Here is a 25,704-nt window from a genome sequence, read left to right as displayed (position 1 = left end):
TGACGCAGGATTTGAATTCAGGCCTGGCTCATGTAATAGGAATGAGGAGGGATGTTAAGCAGTAACTGGTCCCCCTCTGATCTGACAATGGAGGACACCAAGGAGGCTGGAGGGGAGGCAGTGCCTCTGGAGTGGCCCCAGAGCCCATGGTCTTTCCTGCCCCCCCCCCTCATTTCTTCTCTAGGTTAAACTTTTTTAGTTCATTTTTGACCATTTTAATTCACTCCATCAGGGATCCTGGGGCATGACTTCTGGCCCCTCCCGTCCCATTTGACCCCAGCCTCCCCAGAATTGACCTCAGCCCCCCAGGTGTGGGCTGACTGGGGCCTGGCCTGCACCTCATACCTCTCTTAAAGCATCCTCAAGTCTGCCCAGCTTTTTCTCCCCTTGCATGTTGAGGTTGGCTTGAGGGGCAGGAAGTCCACTGAGGCTTCCAGATCTTTGTCAGGCAGGCTGCCACCCAGCTGTGCCTCCCCGTTCCTGTGCTTGTGAGGCTCAGTCTTCAGACTTCATCTTCTTAGATTTGGCCTGTCTGTCACCGGCAGTGTGGTGCTCCTTCCTTGTTTGGCATTGTCTGCACCTTATACTGTGTCCGGGCATAGATGAAGATGTTGGCCTCCCTGGGGGTTCTCTGATGAGTTGTATCCTAACCTTGTTTGCCAAGTGAATTAGAAATGTAAATGAACTCACTTTAGAGCAGGCCTGAGCGTTGGTTCCCTTTTGAGCAAAGGGGCCCGGGTTTAGAGCCGGATAGTACCTTAGAGGCCATCAGGTTCTCATTTGACAGCTGGGAGGCACCAAATGGGGCGGGACATGCCCACAGTCACAGTAAGCATCTGAGGTTTCTCTGACCCTGAGTCCAGTGCTCTCTCTGTGTTTGGACCTGGAAGGCCTGCTTGCTTTTGTGTTTGTTGGGCAGAGTTTTCTTGGGCGCTGAAGGAGCTAGGCAGGCCCGGGGTTTCTTGGGCGCTCAGAAAGGGAAGGTTTAGGAACACAATCTGTGCAAGCTGGTGGTGCTGTGCCCCAGCCTCCCGTGACGCAGTCTGGGTGGCCTTGAGGTGTAGGCGAGGGCTGGGCTGGCCTGCTGTCTCACGCTCATTCCATGCAGAGGTGCTGGGCACAGACTGAGCAGGGTGGGGGGGGCGGCCTTCTGAGGAGCAGGGATTTGGCCATCCCCTCAGGGCCCTGAAGCCATAGGCAGGTCCCTTGGCTTGGAGCAGAGGGCATGGATTAGCCACGGGAAAGTAGAGATTTGTGGTTGCCTTTTTTAAAAAGCAATTTAATGTTTAACTTTCTGTGTAAATGGGTGATCTGCCAAGGTGAGCTTCCAAAGTCCAAAATATTGCCACCCTCCAGTGACCCCGAAGCGGCGCCTGGCCGGGCAGAGCCTGAAGCGTTTGGCGGCTTCCTGCTGATGGTGACTGTGCCCCAGTCCCAGTATCCCTTGCCATTGTGGGTCCCAGCCACCTGTTGGATGGTAACCTGATCCTGTGAACGACCAGGAGCCCTGGAAATATTTAACCCCAGCAAATCATTCCCCTTCCAGCTGGGGACAAGGTGGGACCTGCTTCCGTGCCTGCTCTTGCAGAGGGCTGATCCATATGCCTTGTGTCTGCTGCACGAGGGTGGTCAGGGAGGGAGGGCGGCTTGGCTCCCACCTCTGGGTCCTGATCACTGAGTCTTCTGCTCTCCTGGGCTCCGCATGCTGGATGGAAGTCAATTAGCTAATGAGCATTTATTAAAGTGCATACTATGTGCCGGGCGCTGATGTGGGGATACCAAGGAAGGCAGGAACAAGGTCCCTGCCCTCAAGGGGCCTCCTCCTAAAGCGGGACGTGATGCAGAAATACCCAGAAGCAATAATACAGAATTGCTGCCCCTCCGATGGCCATTCCCTTGGACAGTTCAGCTCTGGGGGCAAGAAATAGAAACAGGGTGGATGGAAACCCCTAATTAGGAAGAACAGGTGGGGGATGGCACTTGGACAGAAGCGCTGGGTTGAGCGGGGGCTCCGTGACTCGGGTCAGGGTTGGGCTTCCCTGGGTGACTGGGGTCTATCCGCAAGGCTGGCAGAGCTCAGGTGCCGAGTGATGGCCGGAGCCTGGGGCTGGGCCCCTCCTGGGCAGGCGGCTTGAGCGTGTAATCAGTCAGCTTCCTTCCTGGGCTCTCTTGAGTGAGGCCTGAGGAGCAGGGTAGGACCCTGGACTGGGAGGGGGTGAGGAGAAAGGGTTGGAGCCAGCCCTTCCAGCTCAGCGGTACTTCTTCTTTCTTCTTTGGGGAGGCTGTTCTAATTCCAGACTGGACCTGGGCTGGAGTGCAGCATGCCTCAGAAGCACTCGGGGTATGGGTGTGAGTGGTGCACAAACTATTAGCGGTGGCTGTAGGGGCCTGCTTAGGACTCAGCTTGCTGGAGTCAGTAAGGTGCTGGAGGGGACCTCGGGGACCCCCTTGGTGTGACTTCCCCATAGCGAGTGATAAAGGGCACGGCTGATCCGTCATGTCCTCCCCTAGGTCTGCCTGGCGTGGGGGGGGGCTGCCTGTGCCTTTCCCTGGTGACATGCTTGATTTCACTCCTCTGCCTGGCCAGCTGTCCCCAGAGCTCCTGTCAGGGTGCGCTATAACTGGCCCCTCCTGCCTCTGGAGAGCTGGTTGTTAAATAGAGCGTGTGAAGGGAGATTGTGTATACAATAAACCTGCAGAGAGATTGTAAAGCCAGTCAGTTATTAAATGCCTACTTTATGCCAGACACTGGGCTAGGCACTTGGGGGTACAAAAACAAAAAAGGAACACTCTCACTTCTCAAGAGGATTTCATTTGAAAGGGGAGACCATATGAATAGTAATGGTTTCCTATTTATCCCATCTGCAGCTTGTTAGCACCTATTTGTTTGCTTGCTGAGCCCCTTGAGCGCAGGGACTGTCTTTTGTCTCTCTTTGGATCCCCGGTGCTTGGCTGGCACATGGAAGGTGCTCAATCAGTGTGTGTCAGTGGATTGGCCCAAGCTCCCTGTGGTTTAGGCAGCCTATGGCAGCCCTTGTGTAAGAGGGGCTTATAGACCGATGTGTTTTGTGCCGTGTTCTTTGTGGGGGGCTGGCGGACGGCCGTGACGGGGAGTTCACTCCCTCATTCTCCTCTGCTCTTGAAGGGTATTGATGGAATTCTGTCTAGCCATCATACCTGAGACATTTGAATTCTGGGGACACGCTTAGATCTGGGGGTCCAGAACAGCTCCTTTCCTTGGTCGTTCTGGGGGAGAGTTCTTTTCCCAAACCTGGAGAATAGCGGCTCAAATAGCAGTGATCTCAGCTCTCCTGCCACCAGATACTCATCACACAGAGGCAGTCACAGATTGTGAGCAGAGCTATTTACCAAAGCCAGCAGTAAAACAGTAATTGGAGAGATCATACGGATTTGTTTGGGTCATAGAAAGCCCCTCGTTAGCAAGGTGGAATCTTAGCCTGCCTGGGGAGCGATGAGGTGGCCGGAGAGGTGGGCTCCTATGAGTCTGTGGGGGACCTAAGCGGGGAAAATGGAGGGCCAGGGTGGGGCACCACCTCCCCCATGGCCCACGGGGCCTCCGGTTTGCCATTCGAAACCCAGACCGCCTATTGTTCCTTTTCTGCTTCCAGAAATCATGGAGTTATTAGAAAGCAACATTTTGGCCACTGGTTAGATGTGTGGGGTGAGGGGGGAGAGGATCTGAAGGTGCTGGTTATAGGCCTGGGAAAATGGCGGTGCCTTCAGCAGATATGGGCAGGTCTGGAAGAGGGAGTGTTCCGATGAAGGACAGAAAAGAGCTCTAACATCTGTCTGGGGGATGTTGAGCTTGAGATGTCTCAGGGACATTTGCCCTGAAATGCCCATGGGCACCTGGCCATGTGGGACTGAGTCTCAGGATGGAGCCTAGGGCTGGGGAGACTGAGTTCTGTGTCATCTACGGCAGTGCTAACAAGTGAGAGACTGGAGGGAGAGAAGGGGAGAGGAGCCTTGGGGAGCACCCACAGGTGTGGTGCGATGGGCCATGAGCCGGCCTGGGAGGCCGAGAAGGAGCAGTCAGCCCGGCAGGAGGGGAATGGATCAAGGAGAGGAGAGGGCGGCAAGAGAGCCCCATGGGCGGAGGGATGGAGAGGGCTGAGGAAGGAGAAGGCCAGTGCCAGGCCAGTGAGGTTGGAGGCCGGCCTGGTTACAGGTAGTGAGGAGGAGAAGAAGGGGAGAGAGCCATGGCAGACAGGCTTTGTTTGTGCTCTACAAGTGTGGCTGAGGGGGCATGCCAGGGCCTAGTGGAGAGCTTTGGATCTGGTTAAGGATGAGGACGGCGTGGGCGTCTTTGACGTTGTGTCGCGGTGTTGTTTTCGGTCGTGACCCCGTTGGGGGCTTTCTTGGCAGAGATATGGGAGTGCTTTGCCATCTCCTTCTCTGGATCATTTGACAGAAAAGGAAACTGAGGCCCACAGGGCGCAGTGACTTGCCCAGGGTCACACATCCAGTAAGTGTCAGAGGCCAGATTTGAACTTCCTGCCTCCAGGCCTCGTGCTCTATCCAGGAGCCACCACCGTGCTGCCCGTCTTTGAAGGCAACAGTGGAGGAACCAAGAAATTATAAGAGGCTGAAGAGGAAGGAGACCATGTGTAGGAGAAGGCTGGAGAGGAGGGACCGAGGCCATGCGGGGGGGGACTGACCTCAGGCAGCCGTGAGGGAAAGAGGAGAAAGTGGGGGTGATGCCGAGGGACTGTGGGATGTGGAGAGAGGAGAACGGCCAACGGCCTCATTTCGGGGGTGATGTGAGGCTGTAAAAGGGGGTGCTGGGGGTGCTGGGAGCGGACTAGAAGGCAGGGAGGGCTGCTGTGGGGGGAGTTAGAGCAGGGGAGGGGAGAAAGGGAGCTGGGAGTTAATGGAAATGGCAGCCGTTGGGGAAGCTGGGTGGGGTTAGACAGAGGCAGGGAGACCCTGAGGTGAGGACCGTGGGGTGGAGAAGATGGGGTGGCGTGAAGGCCACTGAGGCCAGACTCAAGACCGCATGGTCATTGGTTTGTCCTGTGGTGAGGGACAGTGATGTGGTAAGGTGGACCTTGAGGTTACTGGCCTGGGGGACTGGGAGGATGAGGGCATCCAGGGGAAGGTACAGGCTCGAAGCTGAGAAGACTTCTCTTCTGAGCCTTCCACCTGGCAGCTGCTGATAAAGCCCTGGAGCCCGGGGCAGAGCCTGGCACTGCAGAGGAGACCTGGAGTTGTGTGCCTAGAGAGGGCAGTGAAGCCTGTGGTGGCTGATGGAGGCCCCGAGCCTTAGTGCCTTGAGAGAACAGAGGCCCAGGACGGAGCCTCGGGATCTCGGCACAAAGAAGGGGCAGGTGAAGATGATGGACAATTAGCTGACATGTCTGAGAAGGAGTGAGTGGTCAGACCAGCGATGGGAGAAGCAGGAGAGAAAATTCAGGAGGAGAGGGTGGTCAGCATGAGTGGGGAGGGAGAAGGCCACAGGTGGGAGGGTTCTAGGGCTGAGGTTTGGCAGAGCGTGGCCAGTTGGACAAGGGGCCAAGGAGGCTTCCAGGCTAGAGGACGGAATCATGTTGAATCAGTTACCTGGAGGGTCAAGCCTGGGACTCCTGTCCCCCAGTTGAGAGAGAAAGGAAAACAAAATCCCCTGTTACAAACATGTAGAGTCAAACAAAACCACCCTCTCCTTGCCAAAAAAAATCGGTTTTACCCCCGAGTCTGTCATCCCTCCTGTTTCATCAGAGAATTCACATGTCTGCTTTAGGGAAAGTGGGATGCCTGGAATCATAGGCTTCTGCAACCATCTGGGCAAAGTCAGGGAGGTGGGAAATGGCCAGTTTGCTGGAGGGGAGTACTGTGGCATACAGCTGGCTCAGAGAATGGGGAGGTGGGCGGCAGAGGAGCTGGTCACTGCCTCCAAGGAGGAGGGGGGTTGGTGGGTCAGGCACGCCTGTGTGTTAGGAATGGCCGCTCTGTGTTGACTGGAGGCTGTTGCCAGGGGAGAGGTGAGGAAGGCCTGAGCTAGGCCTGTGTGAGCAGAGAGATGGGAAAGGATGTGAGAGACCCCTGAAGGGGTAGAATTGACCATTTACAAACTGATTAGGTGTGAGGTGTGGTGGGGGGAGGAGGGAGTGGTGAACTCAGAAAAATGAAATTTAAAAAGTTAGCCCAGGACGATGCCAAGCTTCGTCCTCACGGGACGAAGGGCATTGAGGCAGATGGGAGGAAGGGCACGATGCTGCCCGTGGGGCGTCCAGCTGCCGGCGCCCAGTCAGTCCAACGTTGAGATGGTCACGGCCGAGTTGGAGAAGACCTCAGGGGTGGCCTAGCGCATCTTCCTTGTTTCACAGGGTGGCTACCGATCTGGGGAGGGGCCTTGCCCAGTGAGAGAGAGAAGGCAAGTAGCTGGGTCTCTCCTCAAAGCGGACTTGCAGGCACGCTTCGCCGAGTCTGCCGCTGGGGTTTTCCTGTGCGTTGTTGTTTCTGAATTTCTACTTCTACCCCCCAGCACCTCCCACAGCCCTTGGCACACAGTAGGCACTCAATAAATGCTTATTAAACGATTGCCACTGCTGTTGAAATGGGAGGGAAGTCATTCATTTAGGAATGAATGGGATAGCACTTATTAAGTGCTTACTGTGTACTAAGCACTGTGCGAAGAGGCTCTGGGGATACAAACCCAAGCCAGACAGCCCCTGACTTGAGGGAGTTTGCATAGTACCAGGAGGAGGGCTGGGAGAGGAGCTGAATAGCTTGGAAGGATGGGTCAGGGCTTGTTCTTTGTCTAACTTAGTCCAGAAAACAGAATTTTACAATGCGCGGGCTCCTGACTTCTGGGGCATCAGAGGAGGCGTCCAGGCCCCTGGCCCTTCAGTGCGGGGCAAAGCCTCGGGCCCTCCAGCCTGTCACCACTTGCCCCCTCGATTCCCCTTCAAAGCAAGATTGCCCTTGTCCTCTGTTGCTGATTTGCAGGGCCCTGGAGCAGGGGGGGAGTTGGAAGCAGCCCAGGCTTGTGAAGAGCAGAGAAGGGGAGCCAGGGGCCGATGAGAAGCAGGAGGAATCCTCCTCCCTCCATCCTGGGCCTTGGTTCCCCTTTGGTAAAGGTCAGGGAGCTCTCCAGCCCCAGGCAGCAGCGGTAGGAATGTCCAACATGCTATCTTTAGGGCTGGCCAGCTTTCTCCAGGCTGCTGCTTTTGGCCAGATGGAAGCTGGGCCACTGGGCAGGGACTGGTGCCAAATGTGACTCTTTGGATCAGAAGCTCAGACCTTTGGAGGAAGAGTCCCACCTGGGCACCTTAGTCAAGAACCAGGTAGCAGGAAGTTGGCCTTTCCTGGGGAGCAGGGGGGTGGGAAGGAGGAGGAGGCGGTGGCTGAGGGAGGAGGAGCTGAACCGGCTCTCCCTCGGGTGCACGATGTGTCCTTGGCACCGTCGGAATGGAAAATTTATTTCATTTCAGCCAAGTGGACTTTGAAGACATGTTGTAACTCTGGGGAGCCAGCTAGCCCAGCCCTGAGGGAATGGGCCAGGCTGGGGCTGGGACGTGCTAAAGGTGTTCATTTTAGAAGTTGCTCTCTGCCCCAGCCCCCAGCAGGAAAGGGGATTTCATTTCAATGAGCTTTTCTGTTCCCTTGGTTTCTGCCTCTCCCATAGTTTCAGAAGTCATCCAGTCCAACCCATACCCTCAAAAATTGCCTCTTTGGCACCCCTGATATTTTGTGGTTCTGGGGCCTCTGCCCAGACACCCGCTGCGGAGAAGCCCCTTCCTCTCCTCCACCCCCATGACCTTTGGACAACTCTCTCTTGAAGCCTTTTTTTTCCTGGTGTCAAAACTGCATTGGGTTGTATGTAGCTACCAGCCCTCTGTTCCTAGTTCTAAATTCTGATGCCAAGAAGGCAGACCCTTCTTCTCTAGGGGCAGGCCTTCAGGGCCCTAGAGGCAGCATGGGAAATGAGACCTGGGTTCCAATCCTGCCTGTCTGGGTAACCACTGACAACTCATTCACCATTCTCTGTCTCTTTGTTTTTGTCCATGAGAGAAAACCTCTATGTGCCGTCTCCCAGTCAGGAGCGGGGCACCTTGACACAGGGCTGGTCTTCCATTTGTCTCCTCAGAGCTTAGCACAATGCTTTGTACACAGCAAGCATTTAATAAGTGCTATCCATTCATTCACTTAGGAAGGGAATTAGACTTTGGCTCCAACTTCCTCTGGCACGTTCTCCTCTCCGCTTACCTTTTTCTGAGTCTCTCCAGTTGAGCCCAATGGGACGGGCCTGGTGCCTCCCTCATTTTGGATAGGGCTAAATGATATAACTTAGGTTCTGAGTTCTAGGGTAGAAGGTGGTTTGGGCACAATCTCTCTGGATAACCCCCTCTATCGGCTGCCCAGGTCACTTAAGTGTCCCTGTGACTCCAGGTCTGAGGAAAGCCTACAACGTTCCAGCTTTAATTTGGCTTCTCCTTACACCACACCTGCACTGGGCTCTTTGGGTATTTCTGTGGGAGGAAGTCACAAAGCCCTACTTATGAGGTTCAGCTATCTGGCCATCCTTACCATTCTTCCCAGGTCGATTGTCCATCTCAAAGGCCCTTTGGGAGTTGCCTCGGCCGACCTTTCTAGGCTTCCTCACCGGCTCCTGGGGCCTTCCATTCATCTGCCTTTGGGCAGGCTGTGCCCATGCCTGGAAAAGATGCCCTCCTTGTCTCTCCCTCTTAGAATCCCTGATCCTTGAAGACTGAGCCCAATGCCCGCTGCTCCATGGGCTCTGTCCTGATACCAGCCCCTCTAGAAGCTGATACCTCTCCCCCCTCCAACTTGGATTTATTTGTTCATATTTAGCATATACTTAGATGAGGCTTCTTCTCTCCCTTCATGTAACCTCTCTGAGGACTGGAAATGGTGAAATGGTTATTTTTTTGTCTTTTTATCTCCAGTGCCCAATTGAGCAGGCCCATTTAAATGTCTGGGCAAATAAAGTCAGCAGGCATTTACTAAGGCCTTTGCAAAGTGCTAGCTAGTATGGTAGGAAGACCCACACCCACAGAAGCTGTTCCCAGGGGAGTCGCTGACCTCAGGCCAGATCCACCCCCTGCCCTTTTCTGAGAGTGATCTCAGACGCTAGGTCAGGGGACTCCCAAAGAGCTCCCATCCCGTAGCACGTCAGCGTTGGCCAGGGGCTTCACCAAAATCTCCTTTGGTCCTCACCACGACCCTGGGAGGCAGGTTTATGCCCACTGACAGATGAGGACACAGAGGTGAAGGGAAGCCTTAAGGAGTGCTGTAGACAGACCCTACCTTGATTTTAGCCCAGCGTTTGTTCAGCCTCTGGGTCAGCTCTTAGGGAGAACTTGGAGACATGTAGACTAGACTGGAATACACGGAGAGTGAGACACAGGCAGCTGTTGGTGGTTCCACGTCAGTGTTGTGGGAGGTCTGCAGTGGGGTGCCCAAGGGATCTGCGCCTGGCCCTAGGCCGTTTAACGTTTTTATTAATGTCCTGGATAAAGCGTCGATGATGCCAAGCTGGGAGAGCCAACTTTGGCCACAGAGTAAGCCTCCAAAATGATCTTGACAGGCACTGGGCTGAATTAAATAAGGTGAATAGTAGCGAATGTAAGGGCTTCCAGTTGAATTTGATAAGCACCTTCCCAAGTGAATGGCGGTGGGGTGGGGGGGCTGTTTGGCATAGAGCACCAGCTTGAGGCGCTAACGGTGGCTTCAGACCACTTGAGAGGTGAGGGGGAACTTGGTTTTCCTGGAGAGGTGAGAGTCCTGTCTAGTCTGCCTCAGACCTCAGTGGGAGAATTCTGTTCCATCCCAAGCATTGTGGCTAAGTGTCTGAGGAGGGCCCATAGGAGGTCTATGGATAGGACCGGGAATGCTGAGTGCATGGGGAGAAGTTGGAGGACTAGCCTTCTAGAAGGATCAGAAGAGCAGACACATAGAGGACAGATTGGCCTGGGTCTTCTGGGCTCCCAGGGCAGAGCCAGCAACTTTGCTTAGACTTATTAATAGATAAGCCTCTTTAACAATTCTGATTGTCCAAGACACAACTGTTTGTCTCAGGAGTGGTGGCTTCCCCACCGTGGCAGTCTTCGAGCAGAGGTGACACTGCCCTTTGCAGGGATAGCTCAGGCAAAAGGCTCCAATTCTCACTTTTCATGATTCTGAATCGATGCGTAACTGGCCCAAAGCAGCTCAAAGGAATCAGTCCTTTTTGATGGTGGTTGGAAGGCATTGGTCAGGGGAGGTGCCCGAATAGCTGGAGGAAGGGGGCCTCAGTTTCCTCATCTGCAAAATATGTCGTCCCTGGACCAGATGCTCCCTTCTGTCATTCACATTCTGGGATTCCAGGTTTCCAAAAGATCCTCCCTGACCCCCTACTCATCAAAGATTCTTTGGGTTAGTCAGTGCTTCTTTTAAAAAGTCTGAGCCTCTTGGAGGGCTTCGCCGTCAGCCGGCACAACCTAGCAGGAACCACTTCTGTCTGGTGGCTTTCCTCCCAGCTCGCCCATGAGCCGGGCAACGTGACTTCTGCCTTCTAGACGCATTAGTCAGGATCTCCGGCTGGCCAGTGGTGGCTCTCTGCCCCCTCCCCTCTCCCCCTTACACTAACCCATCCGACTCCTCGTCTGCTCCCTCCCTCCCTCCCACCGTGGGATCTTAACTTCAGCACCCCATATAGGCTGTCTGTAATGGGAGAGATGGGAGGGAGAGACAGAGAGAAAGCAGGGAGAGGGGCGGGGGTGGGGGGAGAGAGAAAGCAGGGTGGGGATAGAGAGAGAGAGACAGAGACAGACAGAGAGGGGGTGGGGGATAGAGAGAGACAGAGATAAAGAGACAGAGACAAGAGAAAGCGGGGTGGGGATTTGGGGGGGAGACAGAGAGAGAGAAAGCCTTGGTCCGTCATCGAACCCCTTATGGAGGCCATCAGGTGTAATGGAAACACGGTGGTCTTTGAGGTTGGCTGCTCTTCTGGCTGTGTGACCCTTTGCAAGTTCTCAGCCTTTCTGAGGGCCTCTGGGGGGTGCCATAGTGCTGGGTCTGGAGTCAGGAAGACCTGAGTTCAAATCTGGCCTCAGACACTTACTAGCTATGTGACCCTGGGCAAGTCACTTCACCCTTTTTGCCTCGGTTTCCTCATGTGTCAAATGAGCCAGAGAAGGAAATGGCAAACCATTTTTCTTTGCCAAGAAAACCCCAGATGGGGTTAAAGGGAATCAGACACGAGTGAACAAACAAAACTAAATTACAAACATTACCTCATTTGACTCTTACAACACCCCTGGGAGGCAGGTGCTATAATCCCCATTTTAGAGTTGAGGAAATTGAGGCAAACAGTGGTTAAGTGACTTGCCCAGGGTCACACTCAGGCAGGATTTGAACTCAGGCCCAGTGCTCCATCCAAGTGGACCCTGACCGGTGTCGTCCGTCTGTTCTTAGTGGGAGGCGGGGAGACAGACACAGACATTTGGGCTCCAGTCCTGTCTCTGAACTGGGTGATGTTGGTCAAGTGCTTGATCCCTTTGAGCCCGTCCTCTCATCTGTGAGGTGGTCACAGTCCTGGCTTCCTCTGTCACTGGCTGTCCTGAGGCTCCGATGGGGGCACTCTGCAGCCTTTGAAGGTCTCAGCGAGCCTGTTCCCGAGGAAGGAGGGAGGGCACCTGGCAGGCGTGTGAATGACGGCGGGGAGAAGGTGATGGATGGTGTGGGCCAGGTGTGATCCTGCTCCATGGCCTGCAGCCTTCTGGCCGATGCTGCCGGTGGGAGGTGATTTCTCCCTTCTCCGGATCTTGAGGTCTCTCTTCTCTTCGGACTGAAGGTCCTGCCCGTGTCACTGACTTGGTGAGGGGGGAGCCCAGCAGGGCCCCATATGCAGGAGAGGCTCAGCAGACACTGGCCACCCTTGCCTGCCGCCCTGCCACCGCTGCTGCTGACCTTGGCTCCCAATGACCTGTGGCTCCCACAGGGAGGCTTGGGCTGCTTCCATGCTCCCTGATGGGTCTGTCCGCAGATGGAGCTTGGGTGCTCTGGCCATGGCTGCCGTGGGGTCTGTTGGCCCCTTCCTTGGGGGCCTGGGTAAATTTCCAGACCCTCGTTTCATAGGCTGTCCTGCCCTGTGCCAGGGTGGCTAAGGGAAGGCAGGGAGGGGAGGGGGGGCCAGGGTCCGGCAGAGCTCTTCCTTTTGGAAGCCAGAGGCCTAAAAATAGCAATGCTGGCGAGAGAGAGAGAGAGAGAGAGAGAGAGCGAGCGTGCGTGCGCGCTCGAGCTCGCATGTGCTTGCCACACTCTGCCAATTAGGGAGGAGGAGGTTAATAATTAGGAGCTGATCATCATGAGGCTTTACTGGCTCTGGGGGCCCCAGCAAGGGTCTTCTGGCCAAGACTGAGCTTGCTGGGATGTTTCTAAGGTGCAGGAAGCCCCAGGAGGCCCTGGAACAGAAAGGGAAAGGCACGACTTGTTTTTTCAAGCTGCCTGATGTCACAGAAGAGCATTGTTTGAAGGCACCGGACAAATGGGCCCTTTGAGCAAAGTCTCCGTTGGCCCGAGCTTTCTGGGAGGAGCCGAAGGAGGTGTCCCAAGAGCCCGAGTCTGGGCCACGGGACAGCGCAGACCCAACTCTGGCCCGGGATCGTGCCGGCGGAGAAGAGGCAGTGGCCTCGGCCCTGGCCGGCCCTGGGTGTGGATCATGGGATCTCCTTGAGAGATGGTGGGGTGAGTGAAGCAAGCAGAGACCCCCAGCCAAGCCCCCTCCTTCCATACTAGCTCTCAGGTCTGTCCCTGAAGTCTGAGCTTAGAGAGGAGGCCTTCCAGGCTCCCCCTGCGGAGTGCCTGGCACAGGGCTGAGCCCCCAGCTCCTGCGGGTCAGCCTAGGTTTTCTGCCAAGGAAGGATTTTCAGGGGCTGAGGCTTCTGCTGGAGGGGTTGCCCACTGTCAGGGAGGGTGGGTAGCCCCCAAGCCTCTACTTCTTCCTGGCTAGGAGATGATGCCCCGTTCCCTGGTCAGCAGCAGCTGCTCCACCATCTCTTGTATATTGGGTCCTGTTGACACATCTTAGCAGAATCAGTGATGGTTGAGTTTGTCAAGGCAGCGCTGGTCTTGGAATCCAATCCTGGCTTAGACACTTCAAAGGGGTGGGCCTCCGTTTCCTCACCTCTAAAGTGAGGGGGGAGGCCCCCTCATGGATGGACTCTCAGGCCCCTCCTGGCTCTACACCTGAAATCTCTTCAAAGCCTGTCTCTCCTCCCAGTGTCTGGACTCTTGCCTTCCTCCCTGTAATATAATTAATTGCCAAGGCTAGAGACAGCTTTCCCTCTGCCGTCCCCACCCTGCTTCAGGCCCCATTCCCTCTTCCCTGCCTGGCATCTCTGCCCCCAGCCTCTCTTCCTCTCCAGTCCAATCCTCACACTCTTGCCCTGGGTGACCAGGCTGCAGGATCCCTCGGGGACCCCTCAGGCCTCTCCACAAGTAGTGTGACTAGGCTGCTTGGTAAGTGCCTACTGTGTGCCAAGCACCCGGGCAACAGGACCGCAGCTTATAGTCTGCTTGTTGGGGGGACAGAGGAAACCACATTTGCACATTTGGCACAGTACATGCCAGATAGCGTGAGACCGACCACACTAACGACCTGAAATCAGGAAAGGCTTCCTGTAGGAGGCAGCCTCCTGCCCCCTGCATCTGCCCTAGGGAGGGATTACATTCCAGGCCTTGGCTCCCAGGTGAAAGGTTGAGGCTTAGGTCAGGAAACAGCAAGGCCACCGTTTGAGCTAAAATGTAGAGGGTACTGTCAGTGGAGCCCTGACTCTGTGCTGGCTCCATCCCAAGCACCGGGTCTGTGCTGGGCTCCGTCCTGAGCCCCCTGTCTGTGTCAGGCTCTGTCCCAAGCCCACCTCGTCTATGCCAGGCTCTGTCTTAGCCCCCGGTCTGTGCCAGGCTCTGTCCCAAGCCCCCACTCTGTGTCGGCTCTTTCCTGAGCACTGGTGGTGGAGATGCCAGGCAGACCCTGTCCTCAGAGAACTTAGCAGGGGAGATAACAAGTTTATGTTTGGGTATGTACACAGCACAGAGTAATCCAGGGCAGAGCTGATGAATGGGGCTGATGTGGGGGGCTGGCCATGGAAGGAGACAGAAGGGGACAGATAGGAGAGAGGGCTCAGAGGCAGATGCCGTGGCAGTAGAGTTTGACACTGAGGCAGTAAATCTGGGGGATTGGAAAGAGGGTGGTGTCTTCAGCAAAACCAGGAGGGAGCACTCAGCCAGGTAGGAGGAGAGCCGGGAGGGTGCACCATCCTGCAAACCCAGAGTGAAGATGGTCTTCAGGAAGCAAAGGTGGGCAGCAGTGCCGCATGCAGCAGAGACTTGGGGGGAAATGCCAGCAGATGTGGAGATGGGGAAATCACTGGGGCCTTGGGAGTGGTTGGGGGGTCAGAAGCCAGATTGGAGGGGGGCCCTGAGGAGTGGGAGGGAAGGATACCGAGAAAGTTAGGGCTGGCTTAACTTTTTTAATGGGTCCAGTGAGAAAGGGAAGAGATGGGATTATGGCCTGAGGGGTGGGAGGGGTGGGAGGGTCTATTGAGGATTTTTTTAAGGATGGGAGAGAATTGGACTCATTTGAAGGCTGGAGGGGAAGAACCAATGATTGGGAAAGGGTGAAGATTTGTGGTGGGTAGGAGGGGAGAGAAGCAGATGGAGCCAGAGAAGGAGTGAGCAAGAGAGCTAGAGAGAGAGAGAGAAAGAGAGAGAGAGAGAGAAAGAGAGAGAGAGAGAGAGAGAGAGAGAGAGAGAGAGAGAGAGAGACAGACAGAGAGAGAGAGAGAGACAGACAGAGAGAGAGACAGAGAGAGACAGAGAGAGAGAGAGAGAGAGAGAGAGAGAGAGAGAGAGAGAGAAAGAGAGAGAGAGAGAGAGAGAGAGAGAGAGAGTATATGGCAGAATGTAAGCATGAGTGCAGCCTTCCTGAGAAGACAGAAGGCAATAGAAGGATTGGTCTGGGCAGGAGAAGAGCCATCTCTTTGTCAGATCCTGGAGGAGAGGAGGAGAATGGGGGCGGGGTGGGGGGAGTGCAGGGGGTAGTGAGGGGAAGGGAATGGGAGGAGAGAGAGGGAGAGCTCCTGTCCACAGTCCTCAGTTTGCTCAGTAAAGTAAGAGGGGAGGTCCTCGGCTGAGAGAGCACAGGGGTGGGAGGCTTGAGGAAGAGAAGGTTTGGAATGGTTTCTCTAGGAAATGAAAGAGGGAACCAGGTAGAGAGGAATAAAAGGACTGCCTTGCCTCATCTCTAAAATACATAAGAGAACTGAGTCAAATTTATAAGAATACAAATCATTCCCCAATTGATAAAGTCAAAGGATATGAACAGGCAGTTTTTCAGAGAAAGAAGTTAAAGCTATCTATAGTGATATAAAAATGCTTTAAATCACTATTAGAGAAATTAAAATTAAAGCAACTCTGAGGTACCATATCACACCTATCAGATTGGCTAACATGACAGAAAAGGAAAATTATAAATGTTGGAGAAGATGTGGTGAAAATTGGAACATTAATGCATTGTTGGTGGAGTTGTGAACTGATCCAACCATTCTGGAGAACAATTTGGAACTATGCCCAAAGGGCTATAAAAATGTGCATACCCTTTGACCCAAGCAATACCACTACTAAGTCTGTATCCTAAAGAGATCGTAAAACTGGGAAAAGGACCCACATGTATAAAAATATTTATAGCAGCTCTTTCTGGAAGAAAAAAATTGGAAATTGAGGGGATGCTTATAAATTGGAGAATAGCTGAACAAGTTGTGGTGTATGAATGTAATGGAATAGTATTGTTCTGTGAGAAATGATAAACAGGCAGATTTCAGAAAAACCTGGAAAGACTTTCATGAACTGATGCTGAGTGAAGGGAGCAGGACCAGGAGAACACTGTCCACAGTAACAGTAACACCGTGTGATGACTGACTTTGATAGACTTAGCCCTTCTCAGCAATGCAATCTGAGACAACTCCAAAAGGCTCTAGATGGAAAATGCCATCCACGTCCAGAGAGAGAACTAGGGAGTCTACAGATTGAAGCGGACGATTTGCTCTCTCTTATTTTTTCTTCCTTATGGATTTTTCCTTTTCTAATTCTTCTTTCACAACATGACTAATGTGGAAATATGTTTAATGTGCTTGTACATGTATAGCCTATGTCAGATTGCTTGCCATCTTGGGGAGGGGGGCGAGGTTTGGAACTCAAAATCTTATAAAAGTGAATGTTGAAATCTAAAAATTAATTAATTGTTTTTTTTTTTTAAAGGACTGCCTTGCTGCAGTGAGAGCCTGGCTGAGGTGAGAGTTTGAATTTGTAATGTCCTCAGTCATCACTGTTGGGAGCCTGAATTCGGTGGCTCCTGAGTAGGAGACAGATGTTGGGAAGAATGCAGGGCTGAGGTGTGGAGAGGGAAGAGTAGTGATAGGCTAAGGTGAGGATGGCATAGAATTTAAAAGGCTGACTCTCTGGGGTTGAGATTGCACTTGTTTAGAAAAGGACCGGAGGCTCTTAGTGGAATACCAGCTCAATGGGAGCCAGCTGTGTGGTGGGGCAGTCAATAAATTGGATACCTTCTTAGGAGAGGGAGGTGAGAGGTCCTCTGAGCTCTGTCCTGGTCAGATCTCCCCAGCAGGAGTGTGTCCAATCCAGTCCTGGATTGGAGACTGGAGGGTGTCCCCAGGAGGGCCTTGAGTCCTTGGCCTCTGAGGATTGGATTAGAAGCCTGAGGTTGCTTAGCTCGGAGAAGACTCTGGCAGCCCATGGTAGCTGACTTCAGGTATTTACAGGGTTGCCCTGAGGAGGAGGGATTCGACTTCCCCTGCTTAGTCCCAGAGGGCAGAATACTGGGGAAGAGGCCAAGAGGCTCCATGCTAGGAAGTACTTGCCGACCACTGGGCTCATCCCAGAGTGGAGGGGCCTGTTTGGGAGGTGGGGGACAGGGCAGGCTCGGGCAGGGATGGCTGGGGGCGGGGGGGGGGGGGTGGGGGTGGGAGGAACGACTGGAAAGCCTCTGAGGTCCCTGCCAGCTCTGCCGTTCTTTACTTGGGCTACAGGATGGATGAGGTGCTGGGGCAGGGGATGCATGGATTTGGGGAGCAGGGCTCGATTTTCCCCATCTGCTCCCCATCTGAGGGGGGCAGATGAGTGCCAGGCACAGCAGGCAGGTCCAGGCCTAGGAGAAGTTCAGGGAGCTTCATGGAGGGCACCAGTCCATACTGAAAGTGGCACTTGAGTCGGGCAGTGAAGGAAGGCCATCTGTTTGAAGCTCAGGGTTTTCCAGCACATTTCCTCTTCTCTTCCCCTTCTCAGGGACCTTCGTGAATGACCTTTCAGGGCAGGGGGACGAAGGGCAGTTTCCTAGACTATTTTGATGTCAGGAATATATTTCATTTTTAAAAAATGGTTTTTCCTGATACGGCTTCATAGGAAACTAGGTGGACAGCTGGTAGTATTTCAGTTTTATGCTGTTTCTTAATAAGATAGCTCTGGAGTGGGTGGGGCAGCTGATTACTTTCCTTAATAGAAACAGATTCTGTAAATCTTCATTCTTTAAGAAAAGATTCTTTTAAAGATTTTTTTTCTGCTTCCTCTTTTAAAAAAATTATTTATCTATTTCTAACTTTAGTGATTTTCAAGGAATTAGCCTCTGGGTCAGCGTGGGGTTTGGTCTTTTTGTTTCTTGTAGTCTTTCCTTCTTCCACTTCCTTTGTGGGTGTGCTTAAAATTCTCGGAGGGCCTTGAATGGGGAGGAAGTGATTATGAAATTCTGGGTTTGGAAAACTTGTTTACTCACCTGAGTAGGTGATTCGAAGCCTGGTTTCCCCAGCTTCCCTGGTCTGGTGTTTGATCTGAAGGCTTGTTATTGGGTTATGAAGAATTGAGAAGCTGGGAGGGGGGTGGGGGGGTGGTGTGTGTGTGTGGGGGGGGCTGTCGAGGGGCTGTTTTCATCTTTGGAGATGAATGGAGAGGAAGTCTGGTGCCTGGGTGGCCACCCACTGAGCTCTGTGTATGGGCTGGGAGGGGAAGGGGAGGGAACCAGCATTTATTGAGCACCTACTAGGTGCTGGCACCGTGCTGAGGGCTTTACAAACAGGATCTCAGTGAACTTGGTACCTTCATGTCCCTGCTGCCTGTGATCAGGGAGGCCCCGATCTGTTCTGGGGATGGGGCAGGGCAGGAGGAAGCTGGGGCGCCCTGTGGGAGAGGGCTGGTGGGCCAGTGTACTTAGTTCAGCTGTGGTCAATTTAGAATCATGAGAGCCTGGGTCTGACCATCATCTGGTTAGCACCCCGTGGTAGTGCAGTGAGCCAGCAGGCCTTCTCCCCCCTCCCCCGTCCCCCGTCCCCCGCCCCAGGCCAGAAACCCAGGGTTCTAGTATGGCCAATCTCAGTGAGGCACTCTTTACGGTACCAGATAAAATTAGACCATACTCTGTGACCTCTAAGGATCAGATATAAAGTCCTCAGCCGGGTCGCCTGGTGCGAAGGCTTTGAAAGCCAATCGGAATGCCTCTGTGGAGTACCTACGGTATGTGGGCTGCTGGGGACAGACATGCCTGGGGATGAAAGGAGCGGTACCTGCTCATTGGTTGGGGCGGGGGTTTGAGTGTGTGTGGGCGGGCTGGGGAAGTGATCCCTACCCCAGAGAAAGGGGTGCTCCGACAGCTGTCTGTGCAGCAGGGGACTGCGGTGCCTGGGCCACCCAGGGCTGCTGGCTTCCCCTTTGGGGCCAGCCCAGGAGAGGAGTGGGGGTGCCCAGCAGCTGGGGCTGCCAGGGCTGAGGAAGAGGAAGGGTCCCAGGCGGAGAGGGGAGGGCACAGCCCGAGGCGGACGCCCTGGCGCTCGCGGGGCTGCGCTAAGCGGCTCACTCTGACCGCCGGCCGCCCTCCTGCCCTCTCTGGGCCAGCCCAGACCTCAGCCTCTGTGGGAGGGGGCGGGGAACGGGGTGTTCCTGGCTCCAGCCCGCTGGCCCCCTGCCCGCCCGCTTGCGCAGCGGCCAGTGCTGAGCACGGAGGCGGTCACCCACTGAGACTTTCCCCCCGGGGAGCTCCTCTGCACCGGGAGCACGGCACCCCCCCCCCCCCCACCAGGGCTCTCCTGGCGCCTGCCCCACTTGGACTTGAACTTGGACCCCTACGTGAGGCCCCCAAAGGGGTGAGTGTGTGAGCGAGCCGAGGAAGGAGGGAGTGCGGTGTCTGCGGCTCCTCCTCTTCCTCTCCTCCTCCCCTTTCTCCTCTTCCTCCCTGCTTGTCCCCTGCTCTTCCCTCTGTCTTCATGGTCCTTGCCCTTCTCTGCTCTGCTGGCGTTTTCTTCCTCTCCTTTCTCATCCCCCTTCCCCTGTCCTCCCGTTTCTCTCCTTTCTTCTCCTCTCTTTCCTCTTTTCCCCTCCCTCTCTCCCATCGTCTCCCGAGGAGCAAATGCGCTATTTGTGAATCTGCAGCGCAGTGGCAGCCCGTAGTAGGTGCTTAATAAATGTTTCTTCTCTTCTCTGTTCCCTCACCCTGCTTGGCTCTGGGGACGGGGGCACAGATGCTCTGCCCCCTGACCTGAGCAGGCCGGAGGCAGGGAGTAGAGGGCGCTGTCTTTGAACCTGGAAAGGTCCGGGTCAGCCAAGGCTCGGGTCCTGTGAGAAGGCTGAGCTTCTGCAGGAGCCCACCGGCTGGTGTTGAGGAGGGGGAGCAGGCTGCTGCACATGGTCCCCAGGCACAGAGAGGGAGCATCCTGAGCCTTAGGAGGGTGCCATGGCCGGGTGCAGAGGGAGAGGACCTGGATTCAAATCCCCCAAATGCCTGCGTCACCTTGGGCAAGTCTCTGAGGCTTTTTCCTCAGCTGCAAAGTGAGGAGGCTGGGAATAGGTGGCGGCTGGGGTCCCTTCCACCTCTGCCTCTCTGATCCTTGGGAATGCAGGTGCCAGGGGTCACTTCCCGGCCAGGGGTGGAGGCTGGGAACAAGCAAGGAGAGAGCCGGCTGGCGTCCTCACTGCCCTGCTGTAAACCCCTCAGGACCACAGGAAATAGCTCACGGGTCTGTCCTGTCCTCTCCTTCAAACAAAACAAAGTGTTTCATAGCCTGCGAAAAGCAAAGCTTCAAAGCCTCTTCTGGGGAGAGTGTTGGGGGAGGCGGAGGGGCTGGCCCCTTGGGAAGAAAGGCCAGACCCCTGGCGTCTCCGGGGTTTCATCTCACCTCTAGGTGACTTCCCTTAGCTTAGTACTTATGAAGACCTCCCAGGCCACCTTGGCCAGCATCCTCCCCTTATACTGAGGAGACTGAGGAAGCCCAGAGGGGGCAGGCCTCGGCCAAGGTCACACAGCAATCAGGAGAGGCAGGGCTTGCATGCAGTTTTGTGGGGTCCTGGTGCTACCTACCTTCTGATCTCCCTTCCTTTCAAGAGGCTCAGACCAGCTGGTTTGTACAGAGATGGGGTCCTGGCCCTAGTCAGCTGCCTGGATTTCCAGTGGGTGGGGGAGGATAACCTGGTGGATGGATGCTCCTCAGGAGCCTGCCTGCAAATGTCCCCAGAGGGTTACCTGAGCAGTCTTCCCCCCTCTCCCCCTCCCCTCCTTTACCACCTCTTCTCTCTCTCCCTCCCTCCTCTCTCTCCCCTCAATCCCCCCTCCCTCCTCTCTCTCTGCCCTTTGGGACTTCACCATCACTCTGCTTCTCTGTCTGGCCTCACAGAGAGATAGATACTCCTTGGCCCAGTAGAAAAGAGCAGTAACCTTTTAGCCAAAGGGCCCATATTCAGATCCTGCCCCTTCTGTTCCAGACCTGTGTACCTTGTGTGTCCTGGGCCTCAGTGCCCTGGTGGGTGAGCTCAGGGGGTGCCGGGGCTGTCCTTGCTGCTTGAGTGCCATGAGCGTCCCTGCATGGCTCCTCTGGCCCCCTTTCTTTGGGTTCTCCCTTGGGCGTTCATGCCTATACTTACCGTGTGGGCTGGATGGAGACCTTCCTGGGGAGGTGCAGCTGCATTCTCCTCACTCTCCGCCCCCCTGCCCCCACAACTGAGGGGGGGGGGGCGGCGCTTGACCTGGGGCCAGGGTAGATCTCAGGCAACCATGACCTTGGATAGGGAAAAACGCTGGCTTTATTTTCAGTCACCTTGAGCTCAATTGAGCATTTCCATCATACATTTAAAAATGAGATTTAGAGAAGGCTTCCATACCATAGGCCTCACCTGTCCACAGGGGCAGGGCCCCAAAAAGATGAAGAGCCCCTCCTCAGACTAAACAACACTCCTTTAAATGTAAAAAATGGATACGTTTCAGGGAGAATTAGAACAAGGACAAAGACTTTCATTAAGCCTAATTCAGGGAGAGGCCAGGTGGCAGTGGGTAGAGAGCCAGCCTGTGAGCCTCGAAGCCCTGCCTTCCTCTCTTCGCGTCCCTGGACAAGTCACTAAACGTCTCACCGGACCCAGCAACTTTCTAAGGCCCCAAGTCGCCAAGAGGGAGCTAGATCAGTAGAGGTCATTCCCCCACCTGAGAGTCCCTCTGCCAGGGCAGTCAGCGACAGAAACTGAATGTTGGGCCCTGGGTGATAGGGGCTGCTCCTTTACATCTAAACTTCACTGTCTCCTTCGTGTCTTGGGGGAGGGGACAGGAGGGGAGTCACCTGGCCCCACCATTCCCCGGGAGGCTGGACCATCTGGCCTGTGCTGTTAATTTGGCTCTTCCTCTGAACCCTGGGGACAGACAGATAACTGAGCAGGCCCTGCCTGCCCCCAGGGGACTTGTGTTCTCAGCATCGGGCCAGTCAGTGACTGGGGAATGACCTGTGGGGCTGACTCAGTGGGTTGACAAGGCCTTTGGCACTGGGTGGTGGGTGCTAAGAAGCTTAGGCTGGCTCAGTGGGAGGAGGGGAGGAACCCTAGCCAGCCCATGGTGTCCCTCCCTTCCTCAGTTTGCCTCAGAGAACTTCCCCCACTTCCTTTCTTTGCCCTATCACTCCATGCATATTAAGCCCTTCTGGGGGTGTGTCAAACCCCTCCCCCTAGATGAGCATCTTCCTGGGGTAGCCCCGGGTCCTCCTCAGGCAGTGCTGAACAGTAGATGACTTTGGACTTTGAGTCACAAAAACCTGGGTTCCAATCCTGCCTTGGATCTGTGTAAGTCGTGTGACCATAAGGGTGGAACAAACATTCTTTAAGTGACTATTCAGTGCCTGGTACTGTGCCGAATGCTTTATAGTTATGTCACTTGGTTCTCACAACAGCCCTGGGAGGGAGGTACTAATATTACTCCCATCTTACAGTTGGGTAAACTGAGGCAGACAGAGGTAGAACAACTTGGTGTGGTTCGCAGAATTAAGTATCCGAGGCTGGATTTGAACTCTGATCTTGCTGACTTCAGACCCAGCTCTCTGCGCTATGGCACCACTTAGTGGTTTCACCCCAGCCTCCGTTCTCCCATCTGTGAAATGGGAAGAGTGAGATGTGAGGCTCCTCGAGTCTCGTGGAAAGGTGCACCCCAGTCTTGTAAATGCTGCTTGTTGCCAGGGCGATGTTGGCGTCTGCAGACCCAGCCCTGGTGCCCTGAAGTGAATTTGGTGGGGAAAGGAAGTGAGAGGGATGTCCCAGAATCCAGTGACTGCAGGAGGAGAGGTGGTCATGGGGTTGCCCAGAGAGAGGCCAAGAAAGCCACCCATTTCATACCTGGGCCGGCCCTGCTGGCAGCTGTCCAGCACCGTTCTGGCCTCCCTCAGGACGAGGGGGGCAGGGGCAGACTCGGTCACATCAGCCTGGGAGCGGGACGTAGTTCTGAGAAGGTGGCGCCTCTGTGAAGCAGGCATCTGCATGCAGTAGGCCCTTTATCAGTGTGCGCTGGGCCTGAATTAGCGCCAGAACTATCGTGGAGGCCTTGCCCTGCTGTGGGCCTGGCAGCTGCTGACCAGCAAGGGCCAGCGGGGACAGACGGTCATTGGAACCCAGACGGCTTCTCGTGGGGCCACCTCCGTGCTCTCGGGGACAGTCTTGGGAGATGTCGAGCACATGTGGGGTGGTGAAATCTTGTTAATTTAAGAAATAAATCAGAGGCAAAAGATCCCTTAGAGCAGGGAGTTGGAAATGGAAAAGTGGGTGGCTGCACTTTCTGGAGTCCAGTTGGACACTTGAACCAGTGCTTGTGCTAAGAACAGTGAGCGGGCATGGCATCCCAGTAGGAACAGTGCCTGCCTGGGGACAGATTATGCCCCTGTGACCCACCATAATCTTTGTGACTTGGGCAGTGAGTCGCTGTGCATTTATTAAGTGTGTTCTGTGTGCCAGCACACTGTCAGGTGAAGGGTGAGTGTGTGTGTGTGTGTGTGTGTGTGTGTGAGAGAGAGAGAAATGGGGTTAGAGATGGAGACCTGAGTTCAAATCCTGGCCCGAACCTCTCTGGAACACTATCACTCCCTCTCCACATTGAGAAGTTTGGTCTTAGTGACCTCTGAGGACCCTATTGGCTCAAGATCCAAGATCCTCTGAACTTGTCTTAGGCTGGGGGCTTGAAACATCTGCCTCCTCCAATGGGTTGTGTTGTTACCTTGCAGGGGGTTTTGCCGTAAGGACTGAGGCATTCACCTTGTCCAGTTTTGCCAAGAGAAGTTAGTGAATAAAGTAGGAGGGCCGTCCAACCCCTCAGAATCAAGGCAAGTCACCAAGCATTTATTAAGGACCTACTATGTGCCAGGCACTGTACTAAGCGTGGGAGATTCAAAGAAAGTCAAAAGACAGTCTCTGCCATCGAGGGGCTCACAATCCAATAGTGAGGATGTGATGGCTTACAGTTCTCTGGTGTGGGAGGGTATTAAAAAGGAGGACCTTTGACACGGAACTAACATTTTGTATGGTTAATCCCTGACCCAGCAGCAAGGGAGGTAAGAAGAAATTGTAAAAGGTCATTATTTCAAGTCTGCATTTGCCTTCTGAATTATTAAAAGTCCCTACTAAGTGGCTCAGCCCCACTGCCAACCATTTGAAAACACATTAAATCCTCTCTGATGCTTTGTTTTCTCCCGAGTCACATGGATGATGGCAAGTAATTAGGGTTTTAGGAAATTGGAAAGGAGGCAGACTCATTTGGATTTGTTTCTTGGGGGGTAGAAGCACACTGGGTTAACCTGTTCTATTTGCCCCAGGGCGGGCTGCGGTAACTCAGGAGTGTGGGCACCAGGCTTGAGGTGGAGTTGTGAAACCAGGGTGGTGTGGATGGGTGGGAGGAGGTTCCCAGGCTGACTGCCTGGGGCCAAGTCCTGGGCTATAGCTCTGAGACTTTCGCTGGCCTTTCAGATAGCCCCTGGACGTTGATGTGGCCCAGATGTTGGGGATCACATTGGCCTGCCGACCCGGCCAGGATAGCCTGGCTTGGTGCCCTCAAGAGAAGACACAAAAGTAATGCTGTTAGGGACAGTTCTGTTCCATCAGGAATGAGGAAGGACATATCCAGCCTCCATGGGGGTTTGTCAGGCAGGCGGTAAGCATTGATTAAGCACCTACTATGTGCCAGGCAGCCAAAAAGGATTTCCGCATAAGACTGGAGGATGGAGTTTGACCTTTTGAAATTTCTGTTCAAGATATTCATGACCATACAGATCCTTTTTATATACATCCGACTCTACCCATGGGCAATTGACATTTTTCCAGTTGTTTAGATTTGACTTTATTTTTGTGAAATGTGCTTTTAATTATGTTCATATAGTTCTGGGTTTGTCTTGGCAGGTAGGCTCCTGAGTATTTGATATTGTCTGCAGTTATTTTAAGGAGAATTTCATATTCTATCTCTTGATGCTGGGCTTTGGTAAAAAATAGAAATGCTGACATTTTATGTGAGTTTATTTTATATCCTGTAACTTTCCTTAAGTTGTTAACTGTTTCAACTATTTTTCAGTTGATTCTCTAAGTATACCATATCATCTGCAAAGAATAATGATTTTTGCTTCCTCATTGCCTATTCTAATTCCATCAATTTCTTATTGCTATAGCTAGCATTTCTGGCACAATATTGAATAATAGTGGTGATAATGGGCATCCTTGTTTCGTTCCTGATCTTACTGGGAAGGCTTCTAGCTTATCCCCATTATAGTTAATGCTTGTTGATGGTTTTAGATAGATATTACTTATTTTAAGGAACGCTCCATTTATTCCTGTGCTCGCTAGTGTTTTTAATCGGAACAAGTGTTGTATTTTGTCAAAAGTTTTTTTTTTTCTGCATCTATTGATATAATCATAGGATTTTTGTGGGTATTGCTGTTGATATGGTCAATTATGCTGATAGTTTTCCTAATATTAAATCAACCCTGAATTCCTGGTATAAATCTTTGTAATATATTGCTGTAATCTCCTTGCTAGTATTTTATTTGAAAAATTTGCATTAATGTTCATTAGGGAAATTGGTCTGTAGTTTTCTTTCTCTGTTTTTTCTCTTCCTCATTTAGCTATCAGCACCATTTTTGTGACATAAAAGGAATTTGGTAGGACTCCTTCCTTGCCCATTTTTCAAATACATTATATAGATTTGGAATTAGTTGTTCCTTAAGTGTTTGGTAGAATTCAGTTGTGAGTCCATCTGTTCCTAGGGATTTGTTTTTAGGGCTTTGTTGACTTGTTCAATTTCTTTTTTCTAAGATGGGGTTATTTAAGTATTTCTTCTTTGTTAATCTGAGCAATTTATATTTTTGTAAATATTCATCCATTTCACTTAGATTGTCAGAT

At 53.5% G+C, this 25,704-nt stretch overlaps 1 protein-coding gene across 6 annotated transcripts in view; it reads left to right on the top strand.

Annotated features, from left to right (window-relative positions):
* The window catches only part of MTUS1 (microtubule associated scaffold protein 1), a 120,893-nt gene that overhangs the window by 3,549 nt on the left and 91,640 nt on the right, over positions 1–25,704 (top strand). The window contains exons 4-5 of one of the 6 annotated variants that reach the window (XM_036762906.1): positions 1,357–1,557; positions 16,282–16,313. The exons of 2 other annotated variants lie outside the window; for them this stretch is intronic. The gene's annotated coding sequence lies outside the window, so the exon portion shown is untranslated. Of the gene's footprint in view, positions 1–1,356; positions 1,558–16,281; positions 16,314–18,525; positions 18,544–19,002; positions 19,170–25,704 lie in introns of those variants that run through there. 3 more of the 6 variants (XM_036762907.1, XM_036762910.1, XM_036762909.1) reach the window with 3 other exon arrangements.

Source organism: Trichosurus vulpecula, chromosome 6 (genome assembly GCF_011100635.1).
Source record: "Trichosurus vulpecula isolate mTriVul1 chromosome 6, mTriVul1.pri, whole genome shotgun sequence".
NCBI lineage: Eukaryota > Metazoa > Chordata > Mammalia > Diprotodontia > Phalangeridae > Trichosurus > Trichosurus vulpecula.
This window is presented reverse-complemented; position numbering and strand designations above follow the sequence as displayed.